The sequence below is a fragment of the Pleurodeles waltl genome, chromosome 9, assembly GCF_031143425.1.
Source record: "Pleurodeles waltl isolate 20211129_DDA chromosome 9, aPleWal1.hap1.20221129, whole genome shotgun sequence".
In the NCBI taxonomy this organism is placed as follows: Eukaryota; Metazoa; Chordata; class Amphibia; order Caudata; family Salamandridae; genus Pleurodeles; species Pleurodeles waltl.
Window position 1 is genome coordinate 733,940,184 of NC_090448.1, and position 16,601 is coordinate 733,956,784.

Genomic DNA, 16,601 nt, shown 5'->3' on the forward strand with positions numbered 1-16,601 from the left:
TAAAGGAGGGTAGAGTGGAGTGTTCTAAAGTGGAGTAGAGTGGAGTGTTTTGGAGTGGTGTAGAGAGTCGTGAAGTCGAGTGGTGTGAAGCAGAATTGAGTGGTGTGGAATGGAGTGAAGTGGAGTGTCATAGAGGAGACTGGTGTAGAGTATAGTGGAATGTCATGAAGGGAGTACAGTGTCAGAGTGGAAGAGTGGACTTGAGTTGAGTGACGTAAAGTGGAGTAGAGTGTCACAGTGGAATAGAGTGCTATGGAGTGGTGTGGCATAGAGTGTTGTGGAGTGGTGTAGACAGAGTGGGGTGGCACAGATGGTGTTGCATAGAGTGGAGTAGAGTGTTTTAGAGTAGAGTGATGTAGAGCAGAGTAAATTGTTATAGAATGGGGTGGCATAGAGTGAAGTAGTGTAGGAGAGTGGATTGGAATAAAGTGGAGTAGAGTGGAGTGGCGTAGAATGGAGTGGCGTAAAGTGGAGCAGAGGAGTGGCATTGGGTGAAGCAGTAGAGTGGGGTAAAGTGGCATGGAGTGGCATAGAGGGAGATGTGTAGAGTGTTGTCAAGTGGATTAGTGTCAAAGAGTGTCGTAGAATGGAGTAGAGTAGAGTGAAGTAGTGTAAAGTACAGTGGTGCAAAGTTGATGTATAGTGCATTGGTTTTGAGTAAAGTGGTGTAGAGTCCATTGGCATAGTGTGCAGTGACTTAGAGTAGAGTGGTGCAGAGTAGGTAGCAGTGGTGTAGAGTGCAATGACTTAGAGTAGAGTGGTGCATAGTGGAATAGACTCAAGTAGAGTGCAGTGGCTTAGAGTGTAGGGCATAGAGTAGATTGTCTCAGAGTAGAGTGGAGTGGCGTGGAGTGGCACAGGGTAGAGTGGAGTGGTGCAGGGTAGAGTGCAGACATGTAGGGTAGAGTGACAGAGTGCAGTATTATAGAGTAGAGGGGTGTAGAGTGCAGTGGCGTAGAGTGCAGTGGTGCAGAACAGATTAGAGTAACATAAGGTGAAGTGATACAGAGTAGAGTGAAATGCATTGGCGTAGAGTGCAGTAGAGTGACATAGAGGTGAGTGGTGAAGAGTAGGATGCAGTGGCCTGAGTGCAGTGATACACAGTAGAGTGTCATTGTGTTCAATAGTGTGAGTGCAGTCTTGCAGAGTAGAGTATCATAGAGTGTAGTGTTGTAGAATGCAGTGGCATAGAGTGCACTGGCATACAGTGCATTGGCTTAGTGGCATACAGTGCATTGACTTATAGTAGTGTGGTGCAGCGTGCAGTGGTTAAGAGTTCAGTGTTGCACAGTCAAGTGGGGTAGAGTGCACTTGCAGAGAGTAGAGTGGTACAGAGTAGAGGGTGAAGTGGCATATAGTTCACTGTCATATAGTACAGTGGTGCAACATAGATTGGAATGGCGTAGAGCGGATTCGCGAACAGTGTAGTGGTGTAGAGTGTAGTGGCTTAGAGTGCATTAGCATAGAGTTCAGAACTGTGGCGTAGAGTAGAATGGTGCATAGTAGACTGTAGTGACATAGAGTGCAGTGGGGCAGGGCAGAGTGGCATAGAGTTCAATGGCAGAGAGTGCAATGTCATAGAGTGTAAAGGTGTAGAGTAGAGTGGTGTAGAGTGCATTAGTGTAGAGTGAAGTGGTGCAGAGTGATGAAGAGTAAAGAGGTGTAGAGTACAGTGGATATGAGTACAGTGTTACAGAGTAGGGTATAGTGGCATACAGTGTAGTGGTGCAGAGTAGATGGATGTAGAGTGCAGTGGTGTATAGTGTATTGGTTTTGAGAAAAGTGGTGTATTTGGCATGGATTGCAGTGGCGTAGAATAGCATGGATGGCATACAGTGCAGTGGTGTAGAGTGTAGTGGAGGGGTGCAGGGTAGATTGCAATGATGTAGAGTGGCATAGAGTAGATTGTTTCAGAATAGAGCGAAGTGTTGGCGAGTGCAGTGGTGCAGAGTAGATTAAAGTGTCAGCGTGGAATGGAGTAGAGTGCAGTGGTGCATAGTTGAGTAGTGTATTGTGGGGTGCAGTGGCATAGAGAAGAGTGGTATAGAACAGAGAGGCATTGAGAGACGTGGCGTAGGGTGGAGTGGTGCAGAGTAGAGTGCAGCGATGCAGTCTGGAGTGGCGTAGTGTGCAGAGCAGAGTGGAGTGGGGTAAAGTGGAGTATGCATGGTGTGGTAGCACACTGATATTACAAATAAAATGACCATTACCTTTGCACAGGCATACAGTTTTACTGATAAAAGTATACAGCACACAAAACATAATGTGTGGAAATGTCATCACCTATTGTATTGACTTGCTTTGATGGTATTAAAATATTTGTTTCCTTCACTCTTCAGAATTACCAAAAAATGTGCTTAATTTGTGCATTCCATATTATGACATATCTACATAGTTCATCTACAGATGTTTACATTTTGTTTTATTCTAGAAAAAAGAATAACATTGTACAGGTGTCTATCCAGCACACCTGAGCAGCCAGCATGATTGTCACATAAATCCTCTCATGTTGAAGTGAGAGAAAGAAAAATGAACTCGAAGCTTCCTCTGAAGACAGAGCCTGACATTTGACCTCAGTCTTTGAATGCACAGCAAATGTGACAAGATCCGAACACGATTTAAAGGCCTATTTACAGAAAATCCGTACTGGTGGGAGAATACTATAAATAGGGTTTGGGAAAGGGAGGGGACAAATTGAAGGTGGACAGTCTAAAACAAATAGAGCCATCAAATAGAAAGCAAGCAAATGTGAGTTACAAACCACAAAGCTAATGGTAAGCAATGGGCTGAATGGAAATGAAGGTGAATTGGAGTCTCAGAGATCCAAACCGAGTAGTACCCTTGAAGCTTGCCTGCTCACCCCATTTTCTTCTGTGGGCACCTTTATGAACAGGAATTTCAGGACATTAGGGGGAACAGAGCACCTGGTGAACTGAGGGTAAACATAGGAATCACAGTATCTTAGGTAAATTGTTCTTAGTAACTGGAGAGTGAGCTGTGGCAATTGGGGAACAGTGATGGCTTAAGGATAAATTGTGAAATCAGGTGAACTGAACTTCATTGGCATGTGAGACTGAGCAGGAGCCTTTTGGGACCTCAGTATGAGCACGTACTTTAGGGGACTAAGGGCCATATGTACGAATACTTTTACCCATAGACACAGAATGGGTAAAAACCTTTGCTACATCTGGCCCTAAGAATGGAAACACTAATTTTGAGAAAGTTTTAGGATAACCGGGCCCGTGTTCCTTTAGTGTGAACAGAAGGCTCCAGATATGAGGATGCATATGGTGTTCTGACTCATGGCCTGAAGACAGGCAGAGAATTTAGGGATCTTAGGGGAAGCACAGACTAAAGGACCACAGGGTGTCTAACAAATTCAGCAAGCAGGGTAGGGAAATGTATAGGCCTAAAGGTAAGGAGAAGAGACCTGTGAGTGAGTTGCAGTAGAGCAATGGTGTTTCTAGTTTTCACCAATGCTACTGGCTCTGCAAGCTTAAGAAGCTTACTTTATCACCGGTTTCTCCCAAAATGACCGGTGGCTGGGCCTAATTTTGGTCGCAATCCGACCCTGCCAGGCAGAACAACTCTATCTAGCTTGGGTGTCTCGGATTCAGAGGTGTCAGAGCTGTCCTTGGCTATCCTTGTTTCTCGATGTGAGCTGCTGGTGCTGGTTTTTCCACTCGGATGGTGCTGGCGAGAAAAAGGATGCATGTACTCGACAACGGAGCAACTGAGGTGGCTAGTAGAAGTTGCAGGGGTGTACCCTCCAGGTGTAGTTTTGAATACAGAAGCCAGTACCTGGACTAGCCACCAACAAACCTTGGCTTCACAAAAAAGAAGGGCTTGGCGATTCTGATGTCCCAGAGTCTGAAGGAAGATGGTAGTGGGCTTAAACTCACTGGAGGTTAGGACTATGTTTTCCAGAAGGCACCAGACCATTTATATCACTGGAGGTCAGGACTATGTTTTCCAGAAGGCACCAGACCATTTAGGTTTGGACGATCCCTCGGCAGGCCCGATGGCCAGTACTTTGTTGTTTGCAAGAATGCAGTTTCTACCTGCTGGCTGCAAGGCAGTAGTACCTCTAGCCTGAGCGAGTTCTTATGATGCCTTTCGGCTGCAGAGGGATTCTCCTTCCTTTTGGAAATAGTCCCTGGTCCAGGATGAGTTGTGGTTGTGCAGGTGCAGAGTGGCTACCACAGGTGCAGAGTTTCGCACCTTTTTATTTGAGAAGTCTTGGCGGTGCAGACATGGGTCTCTTCTTTGTCCTTGGAAACAGTTTAGAGCATATCTGAGGTTCTGGTGTCAGGGGGGACCTTAAATCCTAGATTTAGGGGCATTATGGGTGTGGGGACAAGTGGCCAATTGGCTACTAGTCCCTGTGACTAATCCACCCCTGAGTTGACCACATCCAGCTTGGTGTCACTATTTCTACCCGGAACATTCTATTTTGCCACTTTTCAAGATGGCAAAGCGCCCCCTTGGCCGTACAGACCAGGTAGCCCACTCTAGAGGTGTGGCTAGCCTTTTGGGGATGTACGCCTCCTGCCTATCTAATTTTCCCACCTGCCCGGGTGCAAATGTGCCTAGGGGGTGGCTTTGTCCTCCTCTAGGGGCCAACTTGCACATCAGATGCAGTGTGCCCTTTGAAGCTCACCTCCTTGATGTACCCCTTCACTAGCCTTCCTGCCAGGAAGGAAGGTGGCATCTCCTGCCCAGGCAGGTCTTTGTTTCTGGCTCCTGGGAGGGTTCACACCTCCTTACAGGGGTCAGAATCCAGTCTTGGTGGCAACACCTGCGAGCTAGAAGCCAAAGCACACGAAAGCCGGGGCAGCCTCTAAGATCGCCACCTGGGTGCATGCAACATCACCCTCAACATGAGATTCATATCAGGGGTGAGAAGGCACATTGTTTGATACCAACAGTACCATAATGGATGTGACGATCTCGGGTTGCCCAGGTGCCAGCCCAGGTTATCCTATGGACCACCTATCACTTATAGTAGCCTTTGTTGGAAAAGGCTAATATAGGGACATATGAGCTTACACTTATATGTCCACACTTTTAATGCAATAGACCCTGCCTCCTGGGCTCAGCAGGCCTTCCTTAAGGGTGACTAACAAATATTAAAAATAGTGCATTCACTTTTCCACAAATGGTGTGGGCAAAGTTGAGTCTGAACAGGTTACACTGCTCCTGCACAATGTAAACAAAAATGCGGGACAGGGAGATTAACGGTCCAGTGTATAGCCTCCCAAACCTACTCAAAATAAATACAAAATACACTGTTCCCAAGAGAAAAGAAAAAAGGTGGAGAGGATCACAGGGCAACCCTAAAGTTAGAAGCAAGTGCCCTCACACACCCAATCGGATGTCATGCTTCATCATCGGGCAAGCTCCTCGTCAGACTGGCGCTGCAATGTCTGACGGGCACCACTGTAAGGGGGCTCTTTGCTCGAGATCTTTTCTCAGTAGCACTGTGCCGTGATGAAAAAAAGGGAGAGTGAGTAATGCCCGTTTGCAGGCACTGCAAAAGTAAGGAGAGAGAGGAAAGAGATAAAATTGACTCAAAATCCGAACAGGACACCAAATTGTAATGAACAGGGAAAGGTGATAGCCAAGGTAATAAAAACAAAAAGGAGAGTGAGGAATGAGATAATGCTCAAAATACTCTCACAAAACACATGAAAATAGGGGATAAGGGTCTGTCTTAAACCCCTAGAGACGAGGTCAACATGTTTCATGTCTAAAAGGTCCAAATGGATCCTCCGACACATCATCAGGACCAAAAAGCCCAACTAAATACTTCTCTTATAGATTATAACTCAAGGGCACAATGTGTCTAAAACTGACAGTCACATTAAACTCCAGTCACTTACTACAGAAAAGGCTGCACGTCAGGCTAGTCTAGTGTAAGGGTCAACTCTGTTGTGAAAACAAACAAGAAAGCATACATATCATATCAATTGTATTTCAATCCAATCAACGCACACTCAAAATATAGGTGGCACGTTATCATACTTAATTGTTGTGTCTGGAATAGAGACACATTAGCTTACCGTCCCATTCTAAGGATCGGGCTTCATAGGAAAACACAAGCCAAGAGGAGAGCAATATCACTAAAATGACATAGCACATGGTTAGCAGCGTAAAAAACTCTAGGTATCCAAAAAGGTAATCATACAGGTCACCTCCGTATTCACCCCCATGTGCTCAAAGAAAACAGGGGCCAGACTCCACTTTCTGCTGGTGTCCCCAATAAAGCTGTTAAATACATCCCAAGGTATAGATTACTAAAGTCTATTTATGTCAGGGAAAAACTCCTACATTTACAATTTAAAATAATACAGGTAAAAATACACAGAGCATGGCAAAGATCCAACTGGCATCATAAGAAAACTGTGCAAGTCTAATCACGTGTAGATGGACAAGTAAGGATTATACGGCAACTCTTATGGGCATGATTTCTATAAAGCTAAGCACGCGTAAATAAGCGGCTTGTGCTCACAGCCAGACTTACTTGAAAATGGGCAATCCTCTGCATGGGATCTACCCGCGGACACGTTCCTGAACTGACAATCCGGTACGCGACCGGCCAGATGAAAAAACTGGCACGACCCGGATGTCAACGAAGGGGCACAGGCTCCCATAGGATTCACGCGATCACGTGTGTAGTGAACAGTGAAGACAGACTAGATCCCGAGTCCCGTAATAATCACTGAAAACGGACTACGGGAGAAAGTACAAGGAATAGTGTACAACCTAATGTAAAATTAATTACAAAACAAATAGAGAGTGAAGGGCTGCGGCCACATTAGCATTACTGACAACAATGCTCCACAATACCCATAAAAACAAGCTGTCTCAATGTGGTGAGAGTGTCACAGTGATATGCTATGACATGATAAGTCAAGGCTGAAAGAAGTAGAAAACTGGAGTTAGTCCCAGGGCATCTGGGAATAACAGCATGAATAGTAGAAATCAATTTCATAATAAGGAGCGCCACATCCTCAATCCAATAGTCAACACTCATCACTAAAATCTCTAGTAGAGATTACTTAGAGAGCCTGCAACAATAAGTCAAAAAAAGGGGGTGTAATCAAGTGCATGGCAGGGGCTAAAGGAGTGACGATAGGACTCCAAAAGTAAGTAATGAATGGTCCTGAGACAGAAACTTGCCCAGCCAGAAAGGTGTCAATCACTTATTCATCCCAGTCATGGCCTGCAAGGTAATCAACAGGTAAACTGCAGCCAAGGAATGTCATCATTGAGCCCGTGGATATTGGTCCCCAATTTAAATATTCAACGTTGCTCAGATTCAAAAAGGGAACTGGGATTGCTACTTAAGTGCCTCGGGGAGTGAAGGACTACCCCCCACATATCATCTGGGCTATGGTGGAGTTCCAAAAGTGTGCACTCAGTTTAGTGGTAATACAACCACACCTGATGTTACTGCAGTGTTCATTGATCCTTAATTTGACCGGTCTGGTGGTCATGCCAATGTAACGTAAGCCACAAGGGCACGTAATCATGTAAATACAGTTACGTGTGTTACAGCTGGTGTGTTTGACAAGTTGCCATGTGCCCAACGGTTCCAGGTCTAAGGTGTTCGAACGTCGGGTCAAAGGGCAAACATTACACTGACCTCAGGGATAGTGGCCTGAAACAGACAATAAACCCCACAAGGTCGTTTGTTTCATATCTCCCGAACGTGTGAGAGGGCGAGCATGCACCACTATATCTCTAATATTGTGGGTCCTTTTAAAAGCAAACAGAGGTTTAGGAATAGGTGTGCTTCCACTCTCTAAGATCGACCATCTTTTATTAATCAGTTTCTTAATGTTAGACAATGGGGTAAATGTGGACACACAAGTCAGTAGGTTATCAAGTGTCTTGGGGATGGTTGTCAGATGTGCATCTCTGTTATTGTTCCTGGCCCTCTTGCGTGCAGTATTGACAACTTGAAGAGGATAGTGTCTCTCATTGCAATTTAATGACATGGTCATTTCAAAAAGTTGAATGCTTCTGCAGTTACGTCGTAATCATAAAAATTGTCCGTAGGGTAAATTTTCTCGTAGTGCTCTAGGGTGATGACTATCAAAAAGTAGCAGGCTGTTGCGATCTGTTGTTTAACGATATGTACATGTTGTCAGTTTGCACATGTCAATGGTGATCATCAAATCCAGAAAAGGAATCTGTGTTGAAGAGACCGTGGAGGTAAACTTCAGATAGGGGTCAAGACTGTTGATCCAGATAGTGAAAGGTTCAACCCCTGCAGTTGATCCCTGCCAGACAATCAAAATATCATCAATGTAGCGTCGCCATAACTTGATGTTAGTATAAAAAGGATTGGCGAGAGGAAGTATATGTTGTTTCTTAAAGTCGAAGATATAGAGGCAGGCCAGACTAGGAGCAAATGTACTCCCCATAGAAGTACCCCTTATCTGATGGAAAAGGAAGTCTTTAAATTGGAAAATATGTTCAGTCATCGCAATTGTACCGAGTTGCATAATAAAATGTGCAGGAGTCGGAGAGTCCAATGAACTTACAAGCAGAGCATCCTCAACTACTTGAAGTGTCGCCCCTGAGGTATGTTAGGATACACGGCTTCAACATCCAGCGTAATCAAAGCGTGGACTTCTGTGGTTGAGTTAATGGCCTACATCAGGTTTAAGATATCCTCAGTATCTTTCAGATATGTGGTGGAATTCCTGACCAATGGTTGTAAGAAGTGGTAACAAAAGGGAGAAAGGGGCTCTAAAATCGATCCAGTGCCCAACACTATGGGATGCCCTGGGGGAGGTGGCAGTCGCCCCTTGTGTATTTTAGGGAGGCAGTAAAAGTATGGGGTCCGTGGATGAGCAGTCTCCAGAAATTCTGCTTCTTTCTGGGAAATCCACAGGTTGTTACGGGCCTCCTCTATCAAACTTTGTATCTGGATCTGTAATTGTTCTGTGGGATCTCTGGAAATAGGGGCATAGTAGGTAGAATCACTGAGGAGGCGCATACACTCCTGTCTATAATCAGTAGAATTCATAATGACAATAGCTCCACCTTTATCTGCAGGCTTTATCACAATAGATTCATCAGCTGCCAGAGTGTGTAAGGCTTCCCTCTCTTTGGATGAGATGTTGATGAATGGACGTTTGGCTTGTAATAGTTTGAGGTCAGACATGACTGCTTTCTCAAAGGCCAGGCCTTCACATGGCATGGTTGGAGATGGATGGAACAAAGGAAGAAGGTTTCCTTAAACCTGTGTCCTCATTCCGAGGAACACCCGGGTTGTCTTTGAAAAAGAAGTGCAGTCGGATTTTGCTAAACAATCTGGACCAGTGGTTCCCAACCTTTTGACTTCTGTGGACCCCCACTTTATCCTTACTGAAACCCGGGGACCCCCACTGAACCATTATTGGAATCCGGGACCCCCTACTGAGTCATTACTGAAAGCTAGGGACCTAATCTGTTAATATTATTTAATTTTCTAAACAGTCGCAGACCCCCTGAGGAGGCTTCGCGGACCCCCAGGGGTCCCCGGACCTCAGGTTGGGAACCACTGATCTGGACAGTTCACAGTTTAATCTGAAATAATCGTCATTCGGGGTAGGAACAAAGCCAAAGTCCTTGTTAAGAGCCACCGATTCATCAGAAGATAGGGGTCTAGTGGATAAACTGACTACTAGATTTTCCGTGGTTGATTCTTGCCCTGACTGTGAGTCACCATCTGAGGTTCCTCCTGGGACCAACGTACATGTCTTCCTCTTCCTCTCCTTCTGCCTCTTCCTCTGCCCTGGCCTCGGCCTAAAAAAGGCATGTAGGGCATCATGGGGCGGGGCTGGAAAAAAGGATATGGAGGCTGCCATCCCATGGCTTGATTCCCGACAAACTGTGGAAAATTGAAATAAGGTTGTGGCATATTTTCGTCAGTACTCCAGCTGCCAGATGACGACCCGCTGCTGTATTTGCGCGGCTTCTTATAGGAAGATATTGATTCATCTGATGAACGTGATTGAGTGTCACCTTCAAAGTCATCCCTGATATAAGAGTACACCTTCTCTTTACTGAACTTGTTAATGTCTTTTTGTAACTTTTTGCTGGGTCAAAAATTTCTTAGTTTCATTAAGTTCAGAATTTATCTCAGCTAGGAGACTCTTAAATGCAGTCAGTGTTACTGTTGTCTTCAAGGTGCTTTCAACCATGTTGATTTGAACAGCAATTGATTCAGCTATGCACTTGGATTTGTTAATAATCAAGACTAGCCAGTCTCTCGTACACTTCCAAGCGATGGCAGGCCTGTTGTCAGTAGTTTGCTCAGGTTATTCATTGTAACACTAACAGTGCTTTAGGCCCTGGTGACCCCTTTAATGCTCATGCCCTAGGTACTACTGGTACTTTAAAATAGAGACATATAATGAGGGCTAAAGCCCTTGCCAATTGGGGATACCAATTCACATATACCAAATTAGGGGGAGAGTACTGGAACTGGGGCCTGGTTAGCAGGCTCCAGTGCACTTTTAGAGCCATAACCAATGGCATCTAGAGTAAAAAGTTTGGGACTGACCATCCAAAAAGGACCCTTTCCTAAACATATATTAATTCAACCGAACAAAACCTTCAAACGTAATAGGCAGGATTGCAAAAAGGAGAGCTACTTACAGGTAGCTGGGGAGCTACTAGTAGCTCACGACCTACTTGTTGGAGAAGCCTGTCCTATACTTATACCTTGCTAATGCAATTTGGTGAGTCGATTCAGTCTTTGATCGTAATACATTCTCTGCTTCCCATTGTCACAAACTGCCCTTCAGCTCCATCACTATCTTAATCCTATCCTTATTCCCGTTAAAATGTGGTATAAGAACCCCGACCACTGGTTTGTAGGGTTCGTGGATGCTTACTCTGGATTTTACTGAAGCAGTATTTTCCCTACAGTACTGCTTGGTTGCTATGCATAAAAATTATTTTGTTTGCCAATCCGTTAACTTATTGGTATCTAATCTACACTTGGGGTATGTTGGTGAGCTTGGCCTTGAGTCAATTGCTCAAAATTGAGTAGCTAGAAATTCCCAGTGCCAGATATTTTGTATTACTAAATCTCCCTCTGCCCTGTATGCACAGTGTATGAGAAAATAATCTAATCAAGACACTGGGCCCTTGGTCCCTGAAATGTACCAGTATTGTCTGGTGTCTTGGTTCTCCTTCCTTCAAGTGTCAGTCAGACTCATAGCATCAGAAAACGAATACATTCATGTCCCGCTCTCCCCCCTCATAGTGAGATTAAGGTCACCTCGTAACAGTAGTAATGTTTGTCAAGTGTCCCGTTTTTTTCCACATTTGGGATTATAACTCTGGTAGGAAATAACAAAAGCCCACCATCAGCTGTTCACTGGTCCAGGTCCCACTAACTGTGACAAAACACCCTCTAGGATTCTCTCACTTCTTGCTGACGTGCTATGGAATGGATTTACAAGCCAGTACCCTGGCTCCTCTGCACCCTGAGGTGAATCCACAGTATCCCAGACCTTTTATCTGCTTCTCCCAAAGAACCCACATTGTTTCCACACCAGGTGTGTCTATAGTAGTAGAATAAAATAATGAACCGTGGTACCACAGCTCTTTTTACACTGATCCATCCCATTTACGTTACACAACAGCAAGGTGAGCACTATCCCTCATCTGTTAGCCCGTAGTTGTGCAGTTGTTCCCTGTGGGTAGAGTGATTTGCCAGGTAGCCCGTCCATCTAACCATGTGTGCATGTCCTGGTGTGTCAGGAATTTCCCTACATTGAATAATATTCTCATACCCCACTTTCTCAGGCTTAAAGCTACCTGCATCCTCAATGCTTGAGGTATCTATCACCCACACATTCCTGTCATCAATGTTATTGGGAACTATTATGTTTAATACTCTCTTTTCATTGACTGAATATAGGAGTGTTTCACAGTTCTTTAAGATACAAGATCTAGTTTCATGGTCGCCTCCAGTTGCACCGTCCCTTGGTTGCTTTGTCATCCGTGTCTTTTACCAAGAGTCCCCATGACCTGCCAAGTCTGGGGAAGCCATGTCATCTCGTCAAGATCCATCTCTTCACCGACCACTGGTTCATTCCTCTGTCTCCTTACTCCTTAGTAATATGTGTGCCTCTCTCTCCGTCCCCCTTACCCAAAGACTGCCACCCTTCCAGCCACTCCCAAGCCTCTTCTGGAGATTCAAAGACACATGATTGATCTTCGGCCAGGTTTTTAAACTTTTCTGGAAAAATTATCACGTACTGCTCATTCAGTTTTTGGAGCTCTGTTTTCACAGTGTCAAAGGATCTCTGGTTGGCCTGTACCTCCTGAGTATAATCCAGGAATATCAGTATAGTGTGATTCTCGAATTGTAAAGGGCCGATCTGACAGGCCGTCTTCCGGATTGAGTTGTGGTCCCTGAAAGTAAGGATACGCACTATAAGCAGTCCCAGTCTGGTCCCACGTTCATGTGGCATTCCCGGTACTCAGAGAGGCCTTTTGACCACAAAGTGGGAGGACAAGCTGCTCGGCTTAACTGTACTGAGGATGATGTTCTCAACAAAGTTTTCCACAGGTGTGCCTTCTGCTTTCTCCAGCACACTAACCAACCACATGTCGTTAGGCCTGGACTTTCCCTCTGCATCTTTGGCTTTAGCATGTAGGTGCTGGGGTCTCTTCTAGAGGTGGCATACTATTACCTGTAGAGTTTCAATGGATTTCGCTGATCCTTTAATGTAGCCTCTGATGTCTGAACCCTTTCTGAGATTTTCCTAATATCTATGTGTCCACTGCCACTGTGTTGATCTTATGTTTGAGGGAATATCTGATTTCATTGATGGCAAGCAACAGTTTCCTGAGCGATGGGTCCTTATCGTCTCCACAATATGTTATGAAATCGGCTATGGGTCCCCAGGCTCCTCCACCGTCATCTAACTCTTCATTGCTTACTTGTCCATTTTATTGGTTGGTACAGATTTTTGTAGCTTGTCCCAGACCATGTTGTTGGGATGTGGGGGGACACACTATAAGGGGGTTATCTTTTAAGTATAGCGATTGCGCACAGTGACGGTCGCTCACCTTATTTATTGATGACTTGTTGGAGCCCAAGTAAGGGGTTGTTGCAGAGGCAAAGCAGGAGACATTCTGGGGGGAGGGGGAGGCAGGAAGGATGGGAGAGGCACCAGCAGTCATATTTTTTCCATGGTCTTTACTTCCTCAAGGCCCTCTAAGGCTCATATGCTGTCCTGCAACCTCTACGACTCACACACGTAACCCACTTGTCCAACATTTGCCACTCACAAACTGCCACCCGCTTTCTCCCTCTCAGCATCTACTATGCAGAGCCTTTGAAGATTTCCCCACAGGTAGTGAGGGGGAAACAGCGACCCTCAACCCCAAACCTCTCTCTGCTGATTAGCATGGGTCTCTCATGCCCACAAAGTTAGTACTGATGTCAAGGCCCCGCTAGTTTCCTTCATCCGCTACAGGCTGCCGTCTTGGATTTTGGATGTCACAATGGCCAGTTGAGAACGAGTCAGACTACTTTGCAATTTTGCCCATTCAGGTGACTGGCATACAACCCTGCGATTGGGCCATCTTTAGCCGCAAGGGGAAACCCGTCACTGGCATGGAGAACACAAATCAATAACGGTACGATCCCCCATTGATTGGAGCTTGTTAACAAAAAATATATTAACTAGAAATGTTTGAATGAATGTTTATGCATTTTGAATAATGAAAAATGTAGAAAATGATTTACGTAGTAAAATAATGTGTACGTTTGAAAATGTGCCCTCGAAGAGTGGCTACCAAGATTCATGAATTATATTAAAAAGAGACTAACATATGTGGAACATTGAAAATGTATAATAATAATGTAGTAGTTTGTCATATTGAGAGATATAATGTATGTTTTGCATTATATTGTAGAACTTAACTTAGCCAAAGTTGTGGCCTAGTTTTACCAGGCCTCAGGCAGAAGCTGAATATTAACGTTCAATGTAGAAATGCTGATGTGCTGAACTGACCGTGAACTGTTGGCTGTTTAATAAAATCTGCTCAGCTAGAATTCTTTGCATGAACCGACAGACAGGAGATGATGGAATCAAAATTTGTGTCAAAGACTGTGTAAAGCATTCAGAGTGTACTTTCCCAGGACTTGAACAATAGAGACACTGACTGGAGAAGAAGATGCAACATTTTCGATACCTGACGAGCCGGATGATGAGAACATTGTACGGGGAACCAATCAACAATCTGAGAACTGTGTAATATTAGAATTCAGAGATTTGAATTAGGGAATTTATTGGTTAGGGTAAAATCATGTGATTAATTGACCAATTAGGAATTAGGGGATAGTCTTGGTGACTTTGATATAATGACGTGCCAGAAGGGGAGAGTTCAGATGTTAGGTGCAGATGTCCGGAGAGAGACTATGAGATCGAAGAGATTTGAGATTCTGTTATTGGGCGCATACTCTCTAAGGGGAGAGTCTGATGCGATGCTGATCGATTGATGACCTGAAGACGAAGTCTGACTTTGTTGATGATCCATACTGTGGATAGGTAGCTATGGCAATGTGACTGAATGTCTTTTATGCCTTTTCTTTCTAGGTACCAACTGTGCTCTCTAACAGTTTTTCTTTTAGTTAGACCGCAAGACCCTGAAAGGTAGGTGTAAAGTGCACCTACTACCCCCAGAGAGCACAGAAGTCGTGATAGGGGGATTCTGCAGGAAGAACAAACACCAGCAATGCAACAACTGTGGATTTCTGGACCTGAGTACCTGTAAGACAAGGGGACCAAGTCCAATAGTCGCAACAGTGTCGAGAGTGGGCAGGAGCCCAGGAAATGCCAGCTAAGGGTGCAAGGAAGCTGCCACTGGATGGAAGAAGCTTGGAGTTCTGCAAGAAAGAAGAGAGCTAGGGACTTCTCCTATGGATGATGGATGTCCCACGTCGCGATGAAGCTAGCAGAGGTATTCCCACGCAGAAAGACCGCAAACAAGCCTTGCTAGCTGCAAGGGTCGCGGTAGAGGTTTTTGGGTGCTGCTGTGGCCCAGGAGGGACCAGGATGTCGCCACTTGGAGGAGGAGACAGAGGGGGCGCCCAGCAACTCAGGGAGCCCTCACAGAAGCAGGCAGCACACGTAAAAGTACCTGAACAGGCACTTGGAAGGAAAGTGAACTGGAGTCCATGCGAAGTCACAAAAGGGAGTCCCACGATGCCGGAGGACAACTCAGAGTGTTGTGCACTGCAGGATAGAGTGTCGGGGACCCAGGCTTGGCTGTGCATGAAGGAAATCCTGGAAGAGTGCACAGGAGCCCGAGCAGCTGCAAATCACGCGGTACCCAGCAATGCAGTCTAGCGTGGAGAGGCAAGGACTTACCTCCACCAAACTTGGACTGAAGAGTCACTAGACTGTGGGAGTCACTTGGAGAGAGTTGCTGAGTTCCAGGGACCACGCTCATCAGGATGAGAGGGGACCCAGAGGACCAGTGTTGCAGTCTTTTGGTCCCTGCGTTAGCAGGGGGAAGATTCCGTCAACCCACCAGAGATTTCTTCGGAGCTTCTGGTGTAGGGTGAAGGCAGGCTACCCCCAGAGCATGCACCACCTGAAAACAGTCGAGAAAGCCGGCAGGATGAGGCGATACAAGGTTGCTAGTAGTCATCTTGCTACTTTGTTACGGTTTTGCAGGCGTCCTGAGCAGTCAGCGGTCTATCCTTTGGTAGAAGGTGAAGAGGGAGATGCAGAGGAGCTCTGGTGAGCTCTTGCATTCGTTATCTGAAGAATTCTCCAAAGCAGAGACCCTAAATAGCCAGAAAAGTAGGTTTGGCTACCAAGGAAGGAGGATTGGCTACCAAGAGAGGCTTATCAGAAGGAGCCTCTGACGTCACCTGCTGGCACTGGCCACTCAGAGCAGTCCAGTGTGCCCCCAACACCTCTGTTTCCAAGATGGCAGCAGTCTGGGACACACTGGAGGAGCTCTGGGCACCTCCCCTGGGAGGTGCAGGTCAGGGGAGTGGTCACTCCCCTTTCCTTTGTCCAGTTTCGCGCCAGAGCAGGGCTGGGGGATCCCTGAACCGGTGTAGACTGGCTTATGCAGAGCTGGGCACCATCTGTGCCCATCAGAGCATTTCCAGAGGCTGGGGGAGGCTACTCCTCCCCAGCCTTCACACCTATTTCCAAAGGGAGAGGGTGTAACACCCTCTCGCAGAGGAAATCCTTTGTTCTGCCTTCCTGGGTCAGGGCTGCCTGGACCCCAGGAGGGCAGAAACCTGTCTGAGGGGTTGGCAGCAGCAGCAGCTGCAGTGGAGACCCCGGAAAGGCAGTTTGGCAGTACCCAGGTACTGTGCTAGAGACCCAGGGGATCATGGAATTGTCCCCCCAATACCAGAATGGTATTGGGGTGACAATTCCATGATCTTAGACATGTTACATGGCCATGTTCGGAGTTACCATTGTGACGCTATACATAGGTAGTGACCTATGTATAGTGCACACGTGTAATGGTGTCCCCTCATTCACAAAGTCCGGGGAATTTGCCCTGAACGATGTGGGGGCACCTTGGCTAGTGCCAGGGTGCCCACACAT